A 21,336-nucleotide genomic window follows, 5' to 3' on the forward strand; every position below is an offset into this window, starting at 1 on the left:
GGAGTTTCCGGGCGATAGAGTGGCGAAGTCCCTGGACGAAGGTTCCAGGGCGAAGAGTTCAGTTCCGGGCGATAGTGTCGCGGGCGCGGTGGAGTTCCGAGCGAAGTTCCGAGCGAGGCGTCGAGTGGGATCTCGGCGAAGGGGAAGTGCGTCGGCGGCGGCGGAGTCCCGCGGCGGAGACCCACGAGGGGCGCTGCGGCGAGAGTTGCGCCAGAGGTGCGGCCCAGCGAGGCGTGTGGATTGTAAGAAACGAGTGACTGGCGAAGCAAAATTTTTAAGTGCAATTGATTATTTGGCAATTTTATAAGATTAATTGTGACATAAGTAGTGGCCATCAATAAAACTGTGTAGTGTGTAGTAAAATATATTAATTGGGCTATCCTTTACGAACCCGCGGTAAATTGTAACAGTATCATACGGCACAAGAAGGCCGTTGAAAAAACTTAGTCATGGACATGAAAAAGAGTGCAAAACTGCAATGGCGTATGTAAAAAAAAAATTCTGCATTAAATCAAAATTCCTCTTTGCATGAATCATTGAAAGAACGTGAATCATTGAAGTCTGAAGTCTGAAGTTTCATTTAAAATCCGCATGCTGGTCACGCAATCATTATTTATTTATATATTTATTTATATTAAAACTTAAATTGGGTTACGTTAGGTGTGTTACAATAGAGACGATTCTCGCAAAAATTCATTTTGTTTTTTCTTTTGGAAGGGTAGGATTTCGCACTTGTAGGTTATCATTGCTAAAATGAAATGTTGGTTGTTTTAGTTAGCGACATTTAAAATTCTCTAAAATCGTGAAAAATTGTATTTTTTTTAATTCAATTTTTTTTTCCCTAACCCCAACTGAAACTAAGAGTATTTGTAAAAGAGCAGTTAAGGTAGGGACCTAGGTGCGTCTATTAAGCCTAGTCATGCTGGGATCAGCCATGCAGGGAGAGGGTCTCATGATTCATGTGCACTGTTCGGGGATTGGCCAGCCATGGCAGCGATTAAGCCACGACTCACTCCCCCCTCCCCCCTCCCCCCTCCTGTCTTAAAATTATGCTAAGTTGGGCGCAGGTAAAAATACTTGCACAGACACGGGGATAACTTTGGACACAAGACGTGCGGGATGCAAGGACACGCTTTAGTAGCGCAGGAGTACGCAGGATACAGAGGATGGCATGGATGGAGTGTAGGACAGAGTAGACAGCATTCATATCTTGTGTCCGTCGCTGGATTCACGACCATGGTAACCCGCACCTCTGGTGGTGGGGAAGCCTAAGATGTACATGAAGTTCTGTCCCTGCCCGAACACGCCCGAATATTTCACCTTCGGCCAACCTCGGGAATTGTTTTATTTTTGCCCAGGAAAAATGAATTCAAATATTAAAAGTGGTCGGTTAGGTTAGCTACATTAAAACACTATGGACGGTTAGTTAGGTTAGTATAGCTACATTAAAATAAACAGAGAAATATAAATATATATATAAATAAACCCTAGGTTGGCCGAAGGTGAATATTCGGGCGTGTTCGGGCAGGGACCGAACTTGATGTACGTCTTAGGCTGGGTTCACAATTAAAAAAATTAAGCGAGTGCATAGCAAGCCAAGCACACGACCTGTGCACACGACCTGTGCGAACTGCGAAATCGGTTCACAATTGAATTCTTACTGTTAATTTCAGCCAATGAAATTTCGCGAAATATGCGACATATGTTTGCAGTGTTAGTAAATAAACATATTAACTTTCAAAATAATGATAAAACTATTATTATCTCGACATTTTCTTGCCACAATATGGTTAATAAATATAAACATATTTCTAGTCCCGCCAAAAAAAGCACCCTGCTCTTCTCTCATTGGCTGTTCTGCCATGCCTACGCGACCGAAATAAAATATATTCATTTCACTCCTATGCGCACGACCTCGCTCCCATGCACACGACCAACTTTCTGCTATTGTGAATCGTTAGGGTAGGAAACATGGCGTTCATATCCTATCCACACGACCTACTGTTACTGTTACTGTTATTTTTTTCAATTGTGAACCTAGCCTTAGGCTTCCGGACAAAAACGGCCAGAGCGGATCGGACAGACGCGTCTTCTCTTGTCTGGACGACGCGGGGGCTTAACTCATCTGTCGCCGCGGAGCCGCGCGCGTAAACCTCGTAATCTGGGCTCCAGATTAGATACCGACAACCGACTGCTGCATATCCCCCACACGCACGTTTATATCTTCCCGGGCTGTACACACGCGGGGGGGGGGGGGGGGAAATTGGTTGTCTGTAAAGTCGGTTTACGGACGATAGTTTAACGTGACAACATCATAAAAAAAACATTGATGAAATGATGGCATACTTTTATGAATAAAATTGAATCATTTTTTTTATTTTAATAATAAAAGAATAAATACTTGAAATTATACTAGTAATCAGATTTTTAAAACGCAAGAATAATTAGCCTTTATTGCCGAAATTGTTGTTGTAATAAGCAATGAAAACCACATTAACTTTTCACTTCACTTTATAAACAGTCGAGTGGAAGAGAGATAGATGCGGCACAAGCGTACAATGAGCGTAACGGGACACAGCGTAACGGAACATTGTGCGTAACGGAACATTGTGCGTAACGGAACAATGTGCGTAACGGGACACTTTTTCGTGCGTGCAGCCGGCGTTCATCGATTTATTAGACGTGGTCACGTCAAAAAATTATTCTGTGCTGCTACAAAAGATGCCTTTGGAAACCAGTTACCAAGAACCAATCTGTAATACTACAATACATATATTTTAACTTTGCATGTATGAAATACTGAGTTTTTCTGACGAAAATTAGCACATAATTGAAGTTCCATTCAAAAGAATGGAATGCGAAGCCAGTGTTACTGTGAACACTAGTTTTTGACGTGAATAACGTCTTTTAAATCGATGAACGCCGGCTGCACGCACGAAAAAAAGTGTCACGTCCCCGCCTGAGCCGAGCGTGCAAGAACCGGCCAACCACCGTGCGAGAAACTCTTCTACGATATCAAACAAGGTTAAGGCGGGCTTTTTAAACTAATTGTTCGTGATTATATATAAACAAATTATTTAAAATTAAATTTTGCAAAAAAAAACTGTAAATAATATTTGAAAATTTAAAAAAAAGTATGGAAATTTTCATCAATGTTTTTCTTATGACGTTATCGCTTAAAATTATCGTCCGTAAAACGACTTTACAGACAACCCCCTTTTATTTTTTTTGACGTGATAACGTCTAATAAATCGATGAACGCCGGCTGCACGCACGAAAAAGTGTCCCGTTGCGCACATTGTCCCGTTACGCTGTGTCCCGTTACGCTCATTGTACGCTTGCGCCGCATCTATCTCTCTTCCACTCGACTGTTTATAAAGTGAAGTGAAAAAAGTTAATGTGGTCTTCGTTGCTTATTACAGCAACAATTTCGGCAATGAAGGTTAATTATTATTGCATTTTAAAAATCTGATTACTAGTATAATTTCAAGTATTTATTCTTTTATTATTGAAATAAAAATGATTCGATTTTATCCATAAGAGTATGCAAAAATTTCATCAATGTTTTGTTTTGACGTTGGCACGTTAAACTATCGTCCGTAAACCGACTTTACAGACAACCAGTTTTGTTTTTAGTGGTACAGCAGTGTTGACGCGGAGGTGGAAATGCACAGTGCAGTCCAAGCTTCGCGGCCCAAAGCGGGGGGGCCAACCGCAGGCCTCGTCGGCCGTGTCGTGTCGTGTCGTGTCGTGTCGTGTCGTGGACTCGGTGTCGGCTTTCGAGGCCGCCCCAGGGGCGCGCTGCGGTCAGCGGTCAGCGCCTCTAGACCTCGCGTCCCGCCAGGCTACATACAGCCCGACCCATCAGTAGAGAGACCTGAAAAAGTCGCTGATTCATTTCGTGTTATGCTAAAATTCAAATAATTATAACCTTAGTTCTGCTTCTGCCATTGGTTCTCTGTTAATCTGGAGGACTGAGGGCCAATTAGAGACCCTCACTCATAGAAGTGTCGAATCACAGGCCACCCAGTCGAGACGACTCACAAGTCAGCAGCCAATGAACAGTTGGCATTTGCCCGAGTGTGTAGAGGATATTGGAGTCTATCCTGGAGGTCATTGAATCCGCGAATTTTGCAGGTCTCTACTTATTGGTAGGGACAGGAAAAATTCGCGGGTTCATTTCACGACAGCCTAAAATTCATATAGTTACACCTCAGTGCTGCCTCTGCTATTGGCTCACAACTCACCTGGATGACTCTGGGCCAGTGAGAAACACTCAACCGAAGCTGTGTCGAATCACAGGCCGCTACATTGGGACACCTTCACAAGACAGCAGCCAATGGGAGGGTGACATTTGACCGAGTGTACGTAGAACTATAGAGTTCATCTTAGAGGTCATTGAACCCGCGAATTTTTCCGATCCATAGTTACAGGGTTTCTGTATCGTGTATGGTATTCAGCATTCGTAAACAAAACATCTCGTGTTGCTATGTAAGTTGGCATTTGGGAAGTGGGCAATACCACTGGTAGCCTACTTTCTTTGAGAACTGCAAAAAAAAAATGCTACGAGTTTCGTTGACCCTATCTTTACTAGCACAGACGGGTTAGCTTCCGGATTATCAAAGCTTATGAACGTTGACGTTCTTTTCTTTTTCTGCTTTTTTTTTTTTAAATCTTTTCTTGTCTCCCGGATGAGCTCTCGTGTTCTTCTTTTGAGACCACCCGAGAATGCGGAAGATTGGGAAGAAGGAAAAAAAAGGATCGGGAGGAGAATGAGAGAGAGAGAGAGAAAGAGACTGGGAAGATAGCTTTAAAATGTCGTGCTTTTGTGAGTTGGTACACCTCTCGCCTCAGGGAGGGGTGTCCAAACAGTGGATCGTCGAGCGCAGACTGAAGTACCCACACTTTCTGACAGTTACGCCGCGGGGAAACACGCAGCGAAGGTAACATCCATGGTACGTTTCATTATTTATTTTTATAGAAATATATATATAATTAATTTTAACCCCAAGGTCCGAGTCTACCTTGGCACACACAAACACACCAACACACACTCTCTCTCACACACTCTCTCTCACTCTCTCACTCACTCTCACTCTCACTCTCTGTCACTCTCTCTCATACAATATCTCTCATACAATCTCTCTCATACTCTCTTACACACTCTCTCTCACACTCTCTCTCACACACTCTCTCACACACTCTCACACACTCTCACACACTCTCACTTACACACACACAGTGTACAGAGCTTCAGATAAAATCCACGCTATTTAAAAACTGCTCAAGAATTCAGTGTGGTGTCTGTTTACGAAGAATAAGCTGAGGGCGTATAAGTAGGCTAGTTCAGTTGCCGTATTTTGTTCCTTGACTTAATTGTTATAAAAGTGAAAATGGCTAAAAAGCGTGTTTGTCAGGATGTTTTTTTATACATTAAACACCCAGTGGAGATTCTTGAAAGCACCCAAAGGCCTTGCATCACACCTTTATCTTCATCTTACCTTTCGAATCTCGGAAGTTGTCGTATGCAAGAAGAATGCGCGCCTAACACACAGCCTGGCGCGTAGAGGCGACAACTCGCTAGAAGCGCCAGCGACCGTCGCACTTATCATCCCGCCTCACTAACACAGATACGCCCCTGATCCGTCGCATCCGACCGTCATACGTCAACTATTCGACTGATTTACAACACCCCACAGCAGCATCCAAAATATTTTTCCACGTGGATGCTTTCAACAGACTAGAAAGCTTACACTTTTAAGAAATTTTGATAACGTAAGTTAAACACTTATATATGGCTTAAATTTTTTACTTCCGTGTAAGCTAAACATAATCATTACACTCGTTTTTTTTTCGCTATAATAATTATTTTAATATACATTTTCAAGTTACCGTACGTTGTTAATTACGCTTCGGTGTCTCCGTAATTTTTGGTATTAGATATCAAACATTGGAATGTTTTTTTAACGCAAGTAAAAAAAAATCATGATATGGAAGCTGCTAAACAAATAAACAAACTTAAAAAAAAAAACATTTTTAAGATAAATGCAATGTTTTTTCAAACATTTTTGTGGTCATAATTTTAGCTGTCCGTCCGTCTTCGGAAAGTTAAAGCTTAAAAGCTTGGCAAGTGTTTGAGAGTCAAGCGGATTCCATCTCAAACGAAAGAAAATACACTTTGTACACTCTGCACTTTATTAAAATGTCATTTACTTAATGTTATGTTATTCTTCATAGGGTTCTAACATAGGAGGGAAAAAATAAATTATGAATTTTTTCATCACAGCTTGCTATATTAATGTGTTGTTCTGAAGCAGTGAACTTTGAAGTAGCTTAATAATATTTAGATTTTTTTCCTTAAAAGAAGTTCCATGTAATCTAAGGAGTTCGTAATTTTTTTTTCTCAGTTTTCTTGTATGTATGTTACTGCTGCAAGATGTTATCTTAGTTGCTGCTGTTGGAGGAGACACAGAAAAGCTTTGGAAACGTTGTTAAAAGAGAAAAAATATATGTATCTCCTACAGATTATGAAAAAAAAAAAAAACTAGATGTGGGTGAAAGTACTAAAGCACATTAATTGCATAGAGAAATATTCCAAATTCCAATACTCTTACACTAGTTATGTCCTGGGGTAGAATTGCTACCCTCTATACTTGGAAAAAGGGGGGGGGCAGCACCCCCCCTGGAATTAAGCAGCCCCCTCATTAAACGTAAACATAAAAACTATGTTTTATGAACTGCACTAGTCGCGATGACACCCGTCTGCAAGAAAACTTGCACTCTTGTGTCCACTCTTGGTGGACTAGTATTGTGTTTATTGTTGCAAGCATGGGCGTCGCAACCGGGGGGGGGGGGACACGTCCCCCCCCCCCAATAATAAAAATCTTTAATTTCGTCCCCTCCAATAATATATTTAGTTTCGTAGTTATATTAAAAATATTATTTCTGTGATATAACCCATATGTTGCGCATGGTGCATTTAGTCCAATCGTGGTAATGTGAGCACTGTGTTTTTTACAAATTTTTTTCTCTGAAAATATTTTTTTTAAAAATAAATTATACATTGCAACCAAATATAATTAGAATATTTAGGAAAGAAAAATGCCTAAAAACCACCTTTTTGCACCTTCAAACCCTAAATTTTCCCGGGGAAGGACCCCCCCCCCCCCCCCCCGAACCCCCGCTTTTTTTCCCCAGGGGATGGATATTCCTCAACAACTAAATCAATTGCAGTCCCCCCCAAAAAAAAAAATCCTTGCGACGCCCATGGTTGCAAGCAACTGCTCTTATATAGCTCCTGGCTACTGCAAATGTCAGGGACCCCCCCCCCCCCCCCCCCCGGCTACGAAACTTGCACTCTTGTGTGTCGACGGACGTACAGACACCAACCGCCCTTATCGGCAGCCGCCCATAGAGGTCCGCATTCTTCAGCCGAGTGGGGTGGCGGACTGCGTGTATCTACTGCGTGGCTCGCGCCAGGAAGTCACCGCCTACTCTGCGCTTCAACCTGTGAAGGCACTCAGAGCTATGTCTCGGTTGTCGCGTTAGCGCTCTTGCATGTTCCGCTCTGTCCCAACTTCACTCAACATAATATCCACTAAGTATAATCTAATAATGTTTTAAAAAGGCTTGCAATCCATACTTATAATATTATAAATGTGATTGTAAGTTTGTTTGTTACGCTTTCACGCGAAAACTACTTAACCGATCATCATGAAACTTCGTACACATTTTCTTGGATGTATTAGAAGTAACATAGGATACTTTTTATTGAAAAAAAAAATATTTTTTACGAAAGATAAAAAAAAATTTTGTAAAAAAATCTCAAAATCTAGCTACTTCAACGCCATCTAGCATTCCAGTTATGAAGTTCCAACCCTGAGTACTGTAATACCGTTGCACTGTATTATCGACGGTCAAAATTCAAAATTATTTATTTTTGTTACAGAGAAATATATTTTATTGATTCATTTCTGTTGTAATGATCTCTGATACTTATTTAATGGCTTCAATGCGAGCGAAGCCGCGGGTAATAGCTAGTTCATAATAATTATCACGATCACTTAAATGCTCTTCTACAGCTCGAAAATAACATTGAAGCAAATTTCTGGTGCACTGTAATTTTTTTTTGTAAATGTAACAGAAATATTAAGGTAAAATTACAGATAATTATAAATGTGTACATTTACATGGAAAAAAAACTGTATCACTGCAATATAGTGTTCGCAGTTATGCTGGGTTCGGATTCTTACCCGGGCATTTATGCTTTGTGTTGGCCCCTAGCATCTCCAGTTGGTAAAGTTATTCGCAAACTGTTTCCTCAATAGCTTTCCAGTATTAACTTCGTACATTAGTTAGCATATTAAGAAAAATAATATCCACTTATTGAATATTTCTATTATATTTTCCATGGTTTAAAAAAATAACTGTAACCATATGTTGTGCAAAGTTACCATTATTTTTCTTGTAGTATTACAAACTATTTCTCTGCAACTGGTTTCTAAAGGAATATTTTTATAAAAGTACAGAAACATTTTTTTCTGTGTAAAAATATTTTTGACCAAACAACAAATATCATAGAGCTTTCGGAATAAACTTTTTTAAAAAAATAAATCGGCCGTTAATTTCAATTACAAGAAAAATATAAGTGTACAAATATCTGTAATTTTACATGAATATTTCTGTTCTATTTACAGAAAATGGGGTGAGGCTGTGTTATGTACACGGCCGTGTGTTGTACGTGAATACGTGTACGTAACAGGTAATATATTCTATACAAAGTATAAAATACGCTATTTTATGTACGTTATAATCATGTTTGAACACTAAGAAGTCCTTCGGGTTTCCATGTTTTGTTTATGATAGCAACTATTTCCGTTCGTCGGGTTCAGGAAAGAAATCAAGTAAACGAATAATTACCGCGTTATAACTTTATTAATTATAGGTTTTATATTTGCAATTAATGGATTTTGACGAGATCTGGCGATTGAAACTCAAAAGAACGTCGTAGCTTCTCCTAGTCAAAAGTCATTCTAAATGGAAATCTCGAAAAGTAGCAAAATGACCTCAAAATGGCGGCGCTTCCCCCTCCACCGCGCGCGATACGTCACAGTCCTCACTTGGCGTAACGAATTCTTTGGTCCTTTAGCTATCCAGTGGTGTGATTAAATTTTGTGATGGAGGTGATAAGATATGTAGCTGCAACACCAAACTGTATCCCCGATTTCGTTATCATTTTTTTTTATTGCCTCCCACTATGGAAGCAATTTTAAAGGCTTGTTCACTTCAAAAAAAAAAAAAAAAAAGAACATCGCGAACAAACACCGTGTGATTGGTTTGCAAGTGACAAGTCAGTCCGGGGACGGGCATACAAAACTGGCGTTGCTTCCGAGAACCGTCGCAGTCGAGACGATGTTACACGACGCAGCTCGCAGCTCGGGGAAGCCTACAACTCACGTGGTTTCGGTCCCCTGCAAGAATTTCCGAAGATTTCCGAAGTGTTTTGCGTTTCGGTATCAACGCCACTTCAGCCGCTAAATCAGAAGTTTCCCAATGGAAACAAGCATGTTGTGACTGACCTAACCTAACCTAACCTAACCCTTCGATTTTTTTTTAATTTTAAATTTTTGAGAGAAATCCGAAGTTGCACGAACGTGGTAGGGAACCGAAACTACGTGAGTTGTAGGCTTCCCCGATGTTACACGACGCAGCTCGGGACTGTAGCTGCGACGTGCGAACGAGTGAGTAATCCCTCCCGCCGCTAAACGACAAAGAAAACTTGCAGCTGACATCACCTTCCAAGGCTGCGTTCCGTTACTGCCCGGCTGTGACGACATCACTTAGCCTTCTGTGCCGCATTTGGAGTAACAGGCGATTTGCCTAACGGCGGTTTGCCTAAACATGAATTCGTTACGGCGATTTGCCTAAAGGCGTTTTGCCTAACGGCGATTTGCCTAACGGCGTTTTGCCTAACGACGTTTTGCCTAACGGCGTTTTGCCTAACGGCGATTTGCCTAACGGCGTTTTGCCTAACGGCGTTTTGCCTAAACGGCGTTTTGCCTAAACATGAATTCGTTACGGCGATTTGCCTAAAGTCATTTTGCCTAAAGGCGTTTTGCCTAACGGCGATTTGCCTAACGGCGATTTGCCTAATGGCGTTTTGCCTAACGACGTTTTGCCTAACGGCGTTTTGCCTAACGGCGATTTGCCTAACGGCGTTTTGCCTAACGGCGTTTTGCCTAAACGGCGTTTTGCCTAAAATTAGGCAAAACGCCTTTAGGCAAAACGACACATGCCCCGCATTTGTTTTTTATTTTTCGTTTGGTAAGCTATATTTAGAGACCTGTAAAATTCGCGGATTAATTTTGCGATGGGATAGAGTCCAAATACTTTTGACAATATTTTTGCTTCAGTGATTGGGGCCACAGTTTATCTGAAGGGCTCTGGGCCAATGAAAAAATATTAAACAGAAGAATTAGCGAATCACGATCATTCCAGTCAACAGGTGTTACGAGTCGGTAACCAATCAGTAGATGTAATTTGCACGAATGCATAGAGGTCCATGCAGTCTATCCTTTAGGGATTTTAAATCGCGAATTTTACAGGTCTCTAGCTATATTCCTTTGGGGTGAAAAAAAAAAAAGGGGGGGGGGCTCTACCATGCATGCATTGACGTAATACAGGAATTAATTTCGGGAGGGGATTTTAAAAAAAAATGTACTCAAAGTAGCTTGGCTTCTGGGTTGCAGCCGTATCCTTGGCGAATAATTCACCGAAGTTTCGGTCGACATTGCAGTCGCCATCATCAGGGTGCAGTAGAGAGGCCAAGCAAGCTACTTAAAACAATGGCCGTGAAAGCCTGCGAAATTTATTTTTAAAAATGTACTCGCCAGAGATGTGCAACATCTAACCTCGGTAAATAAGCAAATCCATGGTTTCTGATGTTGCAAATCCACTTATAATACTGTATTTTATGGAAGTGACTGTGTATGTGTATAACGACGGAAATTCTAATTCGTGCCCATTAATCATCATCAGGGTGTTGTCTTGCACTAATTCCGCACTTTTTTTTTAGTGTTTCAGTATGGCGATGGTTAGGTATAAAAAAATACTTCAATTGCGTCACACCTTGCTATCTCCTGGCGTTTTTTTCTATAAGAAAAGAGCTTTTCTTTTAGTACTCGTCAGTGAGTGTAAACATCTAAATTCTGTAACGAGCAGATTTGTGTGTTCTCATGTTGAAAATAAACTTAAATGCGAAACTCGGGCATGAAATTTAACGTAGAATACTTTTTTTTTGTTTTAGGGGAAAACTGTAAATATTTTTCCGTTCTAAAACCTAACTATAGATGATTATAACCCAACCGTACCTAACCCGACCCAATTAGGTTAGGTTAGTTTTTTTTTCTTACAATTTTTCCCAAATTCGGTGCATTTGATGCGCTTCAGGTAGTTTCGTAACAGGTGTGATGCAGTTAGTGCGCTGGTGTGGGCAGGGTGGCTTAAAAGAACTAAAAATTAAAGTTGGTGCATTTGATGTGCTACAGTTGGTTTCGGAACAGCTACGATGTTTTGGTGCGCATGGCGTGGGCAAGTTGTGTAAGCAAAATTGGTTTCACTCTTTTATTACATATCATATATCATGCGAAAAGCCACTCATACATGTCCCAATGGTCGGTGGAAAAAGAGATCGTATATTTGTAAGCGAAAATTAAGAAAGCGCGGTGTTTTCCATGCAATCAAGTGACAATTAAGTATAACATAATAAATTAAAAAAAATTGCACACTTATGCCAGATTCGAAAAGAATAAATAACATTGATTCGTGACACAAAAATAGAATAACGGTTAAAAGCAGGTTTGTCCTACCTTGTAAAACTTGGACACACTAAACAGCAGCGTTGGAAACAACACACGAACTAATACTTAATTATAATTAATATATCCCAATGCAATTTCACTATCATAAAGTTTCATTTGGCATACCAATACTTTTGAGTAGTATGTAAATGACGGAACTGAAACTGGCTTCTGGCTGTGGTGCCTGTGGTGCCGACCGCCATCTTGGATTGTGATGTCACGGCGGCCATCTTTGACTCAAAATTCCTCAAAATTGACTCAAAATGACTCAAAATTTCCCGTTTTCGAGGGAAAATTTCCCGTTTTCGAGGGAAAAATTCCCGTTTAGAGGAAAAATTAGGATTTCGAAAAACCACAAATGTCTTTTGCCTTAGAAAGAACACAAATTCCTGATATAGGCTTAAGCATCCTTAACTTCAGTCTCCGATAAGCCTCTTTTAGGATTATGACGTCACCTTTGCAATTTTCGTTACGCTGCCATCTTGAAAATCCGCAATTTTTATGTTAGAAAATCGGGAAAATTTTTAAAAATCATTAAAAAAATTATCTGATCGAATTAAATAAAAATCTTAAAAACCACTGTTGCAGTTATCGTTACGGTCGCCATCTTGGATTATATAAATTTTACATATTTCGTTACACCCGCCATCTTGGTTGAGTACCATGTCATTCTTACACTTTATGTTACGACCACCATATTGGATCCTATTATTGTTGCAATTATCGTTATGGTCGCCATATTGAAAATCCGCAATTTTAATGCTATAAAATCGGGAAAAAATTTTAAAATCATTAAAAAATTAATCAACCTAATTAAATAATAAAAAATCCTTAAAACCACCGTTGCACTTTTTCGTGACGGCCGCCATCTTGAAATCACCCGCTGGAGATCACCATCTTGTTTTCGTCCGCTAGAGTGTGCTGATACCATGTTAGTATAATTATCTGGTCACCACACCCTTGACCTTGAATATTGACCTTGAAATTTGACCTTGAACTTTGACCTGACCTTGAAATTTTACCTTTGACCTTAAAATTTGACCTTGACCTTGAAATTTGACTTTGTCCTTGAAATTTGACTTTGTCCTTGTCGACCATCATGGATCCGACATTTTATGTTCAGTACATGCTACCAGGAGCTACCACCTGCTGGAGTACGCCATATTGTGTGTGTGTGTACATGTATTATAGAGTACATTTCCATCTGGATAATTTTATTCTAACCCGATACAGTGCAGTAATCATTTATTATGGAGGTGCCCCCCGCCATCTTGAAATTCGGCCGCCATCTTGAAATCATGTAATAATGTAGCTAGAAAAGCGGGAAAAAATCCAAAATTCATTAAATAAATTTGTAATCCATATAATGATTGATTGGATCGACTAAGGTCCTTGGTTCGATCTCTGGCCGATACGAAACAACTTTAATTTAAAAAAAAACTAAAAAAGTGTTAGGTTTGAGAAAATAAAAACACCACAAGTTCTTTTAAAAAAATTTTATTACATAAATTCAATACACTACTACAAGTACAAAAAAAATCACTGACAAATTACCAAAGCCTTTTGGATTCCTCGATTCAAACAGTCTTCTTATTGTACGGACTAAGCCTTTTACATGACTTTAAATGTCTATCCGATCCGTTCATCACCACAGCCAGAGACGGACTGAAGTTCATAGCACTTATATAGTCTCATTAGCCGGTACAACACATGAGCCAAATCAGTGGCGTAGACAGGATTTGTGTATGGGGGTGTTAAGAAGCATGCCCCCCCCTCCCCCCCCCCCCTCCTTGTATTAAAGCGGGTGGTCCGGGGGTCCTCCCCCGGGAAAATTTGGATTTTAAGGTGTAAAACAGTGCTATTTTAGCAGTTTTCGGTACTTAAATTTAAATATTGTAATGGTAAAAATTTTATATGAATTTTGTTTGAGTGATGAATAAGAAATTTAATTAAAAATTTGGCGCTAAGGGGGGGGGGGGTTTGAACCCCTAAAACCCCCCCCCCCCCCTGGCTACGCCCCTGAGCCAAATCAATAACCATGTTCATTATACATCTCGGAGAATTTTTTATAATGACGATGTAAGCTATCGAGACGTGAAATTAGTTTATTGCACTTATTGCACTGAAATTGTATTCTTTGAACATTATTAGAACAACCGCTTCTTTCATGTCTGCGAGCATTTGAGGTGATAGTAAATGATGCACCACAGTATTTGCACTGATGCGAAGTACGCTCTTCATTAATTGAAGTATTCAATGCTGATGAAACTTCAGCTGATGGTGGAACAGCACATATCGAAGTTTCCTCCAGTGTTGACATCGACGTTGCCAACGGGATCTGCTCCAACATCGTCGGCGCTGACGTCATGGTTCCCGTAGGCGATGGTACATCCTCAATCGAGTACGTCGTTAAAGTCGGTAAAGATGCCATCGAAGTCTCAAGAACAGGCAATTACACGACTTATGCACCAGAAGAAACAAACTAGGTCATCCGTACACCGTCGAAGGCAGTAACAAACTGATGTCTAGGACTCGTTTATATACATTAACCGGTTTGAATAATACGCTAGTCAAATCAAGAACAATTTACTAAAATACTAGAGTCACAACAACATTAAAAAAATAGAAGCACCATCAACAAAAAAGGAAGCACATTTGGAAGCACCTTCAAGAAAGGAAAAACAATAGGAAGCACCGACTACGAAAAGGCAGCACATTTGGCAGCACCGACAACGAAAAGGCAGCACATTTGGCAGCACCGACTACGAAAAGGCAGCACATTTGGAAGCACCGACTACGAAAAGGCAGCACATTTGGCAGCACCGACAACGAAAAGGCAGCACATTTGGCAGCACCGACAACGAAAAGACAGCACATTTGGAAGCACCGAATACGAAAAGGCAGCACATTTGGAAGCACCGACAACGAAAAGGCAGCACATTTGGAAGCACCGACTACGAAAAGGCAGCTCATTTGGAAGCACCGACTACGAAAAGGCAGCACATTTGGAAGCACCGACTACGAAAAGGCAGCACATTTGGAAGCACCGACAACGAAAAGGCAGCACATTTGGCAGCACCGACAACGAAAAGGCAGCACATTTGGAAGCACCGACTACGAAAAGGCAGCACATTTGGCAGCACCGACAACGAAAAGACAGCACATTTGGCAGCACCGACAACGAAAAGGCAGCACATTTGGCAGCACCGACAACGAAAAGACAGCACATTTGGAAGCACCGAATACGAAAAGGCAGCACATTTGGAAGCACCGACAACGAAAAGGCAGCACATTTGGAAGCACCGACTACGAAAAGGCAGCACATTTGGAAGCACCGACTACGAAAAGGCAGCACATTTGGAAGCACCGACTACGAAACTTTTTTCCGGATTTTCTAGCATTAAAATTGCGGATTTTCAATATGGCGACCATAACGATAATTGGAACAATAATAGGATCCAATATGGTGGTCGTAACATAAAGTGTAAGAATGACATGGTACTCAACCAAGATGGCGGGTGTAACGAAATATGTAAAATTTATATAATCCAAGATGGCGACCGTAACGATAACTGCAACAGTGGTTTTAAAGATTTTTATTTAATTTGATCAAATAATTTTTTTAATGATTTTTAAAAAATTTCCCGATTTTCTAACATAAAAATTGCAGATTTTCAAGATGGCGGGCGTAACGAAAATTGCAACGGTAACGTCATAATCCTAAAAGAGGCTTATCGGAGACTGTAGTTAAGGATGCTTAAGCCTATATCAGGAATTTGTGTTCTTTCTAAGGCAAAAGACATTTGTGGTTTTTCGAAATCCTAATTTTTCCTCGAAACGGGAATTTTTCCCTCGAAAACGGGAAATTTTGAGTCATTTTTGAGGAATTTTGAGTCAAAGATGGCCGCCGTGATGTCACAATCCAAGATGGTGGTCGGCACCACAGGCACCACAGCCAGAAGCCAGTTTCAGTTCCGTCATTTACATACTACTCTTTTGGTATTTAGTCTAATTTTTTTTACAAAAGTTACTTTTCGTGGGTTAATGTTGTTGCTTCACGTGGGTCTGCCATCTTTGTCCAGCATAACCGTTCATCGACTTCCGTTCCATTTTCACGAAATTACTCCTACCGAATGTCGTATACCGAGAGCTAGGATTTTTACACATTAAATATAATCATTGCTCTGCCTCTCTCGGCATGTTCGTCATTTCGTTTTCTTTCATCTCTAGTGTGAGTCGTCACAAACGAAAGAATTCATGAAAGAATATACAAGAGCGGACTGTAGGTTTTCACGATCTTTGTCTGATGAACCCAGAGCTCCGCCTGGTCAAAGTGGCATAACCAGGACGCCAATGTTCTCGTAGATTCGTGCCAGTGTTCTCGTAGCTTCGATCGCGATCCTGGTCTGATGAACTTAGAGCTCCGCCTGATCAAAGTGGCATAACTAGGACGCCAATGTTCTCGTAGCTTCGAGTCAATGTTCTCGAAGCTTCGAGTGTCGAGTCGGGGTGTTTCTGATGACGCGCTGTTCCGAAGGACTGCGAGACCATTGCAGGGCGTGGCTGAGAGGCAACACAATCGGTGATAAGCGAAGTGAAGAGGGTGGGTGGACCCTTGGCGAGCGATAGCGGGCGACGAGAGACGGGACTTCGTGTGCGGAGACCGTGTTGGGACCGAGTCGCGTGGGAAAAAAAATGGACGAACAGTAAGAGGAAGCCACCATCTCGGGCTGAGCTCCGGTGTGACTGGTTTGTGTACAGACGTTTAAAAATGTTGTATGATTCAATCACGGGCCTGGTTTTTCACCAAACGCTCGTGACAAATAGTGTGTGCTGTAGTTCCCGACGGCTCGCAGACGTGTGGCGTGTTGTGGTCGCGCCTTGATTGGTCGTCCTCTGGCTTGTCGGACACAAGAGTCTAGCGGCAGCACCGCTACTTCCTGCAACTGGCTGCAAATGCCGCACCGCTCACGCTCGTTCCGGGGCCGGCGGCGAGATCCCGCAACGGGAAGCCTTCTTTTTCACCAAATAGAGGAAAATACTTAATTGAAAAAACGTACTTCTTGGATATGTATATTTTTCATACCGTATAAAATCTAGGAAGTCTTTGTCTTCTACAAATATTCTCGGGACGCCCCATATTCCCTTGCAATTTTACGCAACTTGTAATTTTCAGGTAAGGACAATTAGGTTAGGTTAGCTACATTATAAATACTTTAAAACATTGTGGACGGTTGATTTGGTTAGGATAGCTACATTAAAGATACTGTGAAATCGTGTAAACGGTTTCCTAGCGCTGGATAGCTACATATTAAAAAGTTATTTGTTAAGCAACCATAAAATGATTTTACAGTATTTTTAATATAGCTATACTTACCTGATATTACCAACCATCCACTAAACAGTCTGTGTGGCTTTTTTTTATACTGGATAGAAAAAACTGCGCGCGTAATAATAAAAATAAAAACATCCAGGGGGTAGGCGCTCCCGATCGGCCAACTTCGGAAAGGCTCGGCATTTGCAGCCAGTTGCAGGAATTAGCGGTGCTGCCGCTAGACTCTTGTGAGCGGACGACCAATCAAGGCGCGACGGGTCTGCGGTCGCATACCGACGACGGTCCCATACTCGTCCCCCGGGGCGGATGGCAGCTCGCATATACGACGAGACACGGCGCGGAGGTGCGTGACGGCATGCTATACTCCTAGCGGTTCCTTTTTAATTAAGGCTGAGTCGCGGGACAGCTTGCAAAGCTCCAGGTGTTTTAAGGCCCTTACCTACCCCGGGCGGGCGGGCGGGCGGGTGCGCGCGCGCACACACACACACACACACGCACACACACACGCACGCACGCACACACGGACGGATGCGCAGAGCTTCAGGAAAAACAACGCGGTTTCAACAAAACTACTCAGGATATCCGAGTAGGGTTTGTTTACCCCATATCCTAAGATATTTTACTTCAAATATTTTGTGTTTTCCCACATGATTTTAAATAAATTCATATATTAACAGTATTTATTTAATTGTTTATATTTTTTTAGCAATTAAGTTCTTATTAAATGTTTTTTACTTCCGGGCAAATTTTACATCAGTCCTAGTATGAGCTTTATTTTTAGTATATGATTTATTAAATCAATAAATATCAAGTTTTTGAAAAACCACAGGAACTTGAGTTTTATCAGGGTTCTAGGAAAACGTCTGTTTTTAAATATTGATATAATGAAAGATAATGGTACTAAAAATAGCTTTAAGACGAAGTCTACACACGAAAAATTTGTACAGTGTGATTTCATTCTTTCAGCACATTCTAGGACTGATATAAAAATTTGCGTTCATAAAAAAAATTAATGGGGTTGTTTGGTTAAGAAAAATAAACAAGTATTTTTTAATTAAGACTTTGTTTAAAATTATTTAAAGGGGGAAGTATATTTTATAAGTAAAGGGACTAAGACTTAAGACCAGTGACGTGTGACACGTAAAAATGTAACTTTTACCTTTCGCAGTACCCGCGTAGGGTGAGGCCTGGAAGTTAACTTTCTCTCGAGGAGTTGACCCGCTAGCTTTGAGCGCGTCGTTCCACGCTGACCCACATTACAACCCCCCCCCCCCCCTCCCCCCCCCCCCTCACAGCGGTCAGGGGTCACGACGGTGACTCACGGCGGGCGACCTTGAACTGGGGTCGGGTCCCGTTACCGCATCTTCCTGGTGTGTGCCTTCTGTACCTCCAGCCAGGAGCGGGCTGTCGCCAGACCTTTGAATATATATACTGTATAGAAGTCGCCAGCCCAGGTTAAAATTTCTAACACGGTTTTGAGGTAGTTGGTTAATTCACCGCCGCAATCGCCACCATCTCTAGGGTGTCGACTCGTGGTGGTCCCTAGCGGACAAGTGTCGAACTCTTTCAAACACCCCTTCCGCCTTCCCGTTGAACGACGTTGAGCTGCAGTGAATGATAGGTGGTTGGTGCGGGGAATGACAGCGGGCGACAGTGCTGCGCTCTAACGTGTAAATAACAACTGAGACGATACAGGGCGTTACGGCAGCGCACTGCAGCGGTGAAGTTCCCAAGCTGCTCATCATACGTTTCTGTAAAACGTAGAGTAAATCCTATCCACTCGCGACTTCTATACAGTATATATATTCAAAGGCCAGACGGAGAAGCCTGAGGGCGGTATTCCAAGACATTTGAGTAAGGTAGCGAATTTGCACTGCCTTGTTGGGCAACTGCCGTACCCTTGACTCTCGGGTCTCATATTCCAAAAACGTGTCCTAACTGAACCCCTGTAAGGTATCAGATCGGCAGCCGTTCTATTAAACGAGGACTTGTGCGAGGCTATAAACAGTTGTACTTCGTGGAATCCATCGTAATTTTAGCTTACTTTTTAAAACTATGGAATTATAATGTGAAATAAAATATTTTATTTTGGTTGTACAAGAATAAACCATGAATTTTTGGCCGTATTTATGTTTGCTGTTTTTTAAAGATATTATGGGGGGAAATTGTAATCGTAAAAGTTCCGTTAAAGTTCATGTAGAAGGAAAAAATATATATACAGTTATGGATCAAATCGGCAGCAGATAGGACACCAAAAATCAGTGCCCTAAAAATAAGGGACTGGCCGTGTCCTATCGTGCACTTGGAATATGGTTAGGGTACAGGTATTGCATATTCAACAAATAAACCCTTATTCTTGTGTCTTGGAATACGGCCCTAAGATGTACATCAAGCTCTTCTGTCCCTGCCCGAACACGCCCGAATATTCACCTTCGGCCAACGTCGGGATTTGTTTTATTTTTGCGCAGGAAAAATGAATTTAAATATTAAAAGTGGTCGGTTAAGTTAGCTACATTAAAACACTTTAAAACACTATGGACGGTTAGTTAGGTTAGTATAGCTGCATTAAAATAAACAGAGAAATATAAATGTATATATAAATAAACCCGAGGTTGGCCGAAGGTGAATTTTCGGGCGTGTTCGGGCAGGGACAGAACTTGATGTACATCTTAGGCTTCCCCGCTAGATGGAGTCCACCCGGGCACACTCACGGTGCGCAGAGCTTCAGGGAAAAACAACGCTGATTTCAAACCTACCCAACACATCCGAGTGGGGGTCTGCTTACTAAAAGCATTTGAGAGTTCGCCGAGGGCCGAAAAGTACTTTTCATTTCGGATTAAGTTTCTAAACTGTATTTTCAGAAGAGTTCAAAATGGCTAAAACGCGTGTTTTCAGAGTAATTTTTTAGGCGCGAAACAACCGGTACAGATTCTTGAAAGCACTTTAGGGACTTTCATTACACCTTTATCTTCATTTCTCCGCCGTGTGATGTCACGGTCGCCGCTCGATGCACGACGAGAAGACTGCGCGCCAGTCCAGAGGAGACACCGCGCTAGAAGCACCAGCGAGCGTCGCGCTTATCATCCCGCCTCGCTAGCACAGATACGCCCCTGACTAGGTGGGACCGTGTTCTAAGTTAAACTTTGCCACCGAAAACGATTTGCATCCAGGTAGCCAAGTCATTGTGAAGAGGGTGGGTCCGGTATAACCATTATATAATTTTTTTACGAGTAAGTATTCTATATATTGGGGTTATTGGAATCTAAATAGAACACTTTTTGTAACACTTAAATCTCAGGGAATTTTACAAATAGAATCTTTAAGTAATGATTTTGCTTGAGAAAAGAAAAACTGGACGTTTTATGGTTGGTTTTTATTTTTATTTAACTGTTTCAATATGCACTTTGTTCATAAGTCAATTGTTTGATTTCGTCAAGACATGTCACGTATGCATATGTATTTACGTTAATAAACACATGAAAATACGCATGCAAACTGGCATTAAATTATATACTGTACTCGGAAACACACATTTCTGATGTGTCTGTGTATGTGGGAGCTGTAATTCACTAATGTTGTCCGCTACGGATTACAGTATTATTTCCAGAATGATAACGTTGTGACCTCAAATAGCTAAATTGATGTTATTTTATAATCATGTTGGTTCATGTTTTTGACGTAACAACGTCTAATACATCAATGAACGCCGGCTGCACGCACGATAAAGTGTCCAGTTACGCGCTGTGTCCCGTTACGCTCATTTAACGCTTGCGCCGCATCTATCTCTCTTCCACTCGATTGGAACAACCATCGATTTGACTTTTTCGAGGCACATTAAACTTTAAACACTCCCATTCGTTTCCTACTTTTCTATCATCGGCCTATCATTAACAGAATAACACAGATTGGTGGAGAAAAATTGCAAAGATGTATAAAAGTTATAGTTAAAATAATCTGTTCGTTAAAGTAATAAACATATTTGAATTAATGAGAGCAAATAAAAGTAAATTTATCAATTAAATTGTAGATTTCATTTCACTCCTTCTTTGTATCCATAGAAAATAGTGATAATACAATAAAAATGATTCAATTTTATTCATAAAAGTATGCAATCATTTCATCAATGTTTTGTTATGACGTTGT

General features: G+C 41.1%; 1 protein-coding gene across 5 annotated transcripts in view; it reads left to right on the forward strand.

Annotated features, from left to right (window-relative positions):
* LOC134540940 (rho GTPase-activating protein Graf) overlaps positions 1-21,336 on the forward strand; it is a 189,710-nt gene that overhangs the window by 93,690 nt on the left and 74,684 nt on the right. The window lies entirely within an intron of this gene.

Source organism: Bacillus rossius, chromosome 17, assembly GCF_032445375.1.
Source record: "Bacillus rossius redtenbacheri isolate Brsri chromosome 17, Brsri_v3, whole genome shotgun sequence".
Classification (NCBI taxonomy): Eukaryota; Metazoa; Arthropoda; class Insecta; order Phasmatodea; family Bacillidae; genus Bacillus; species Bacillus rossius.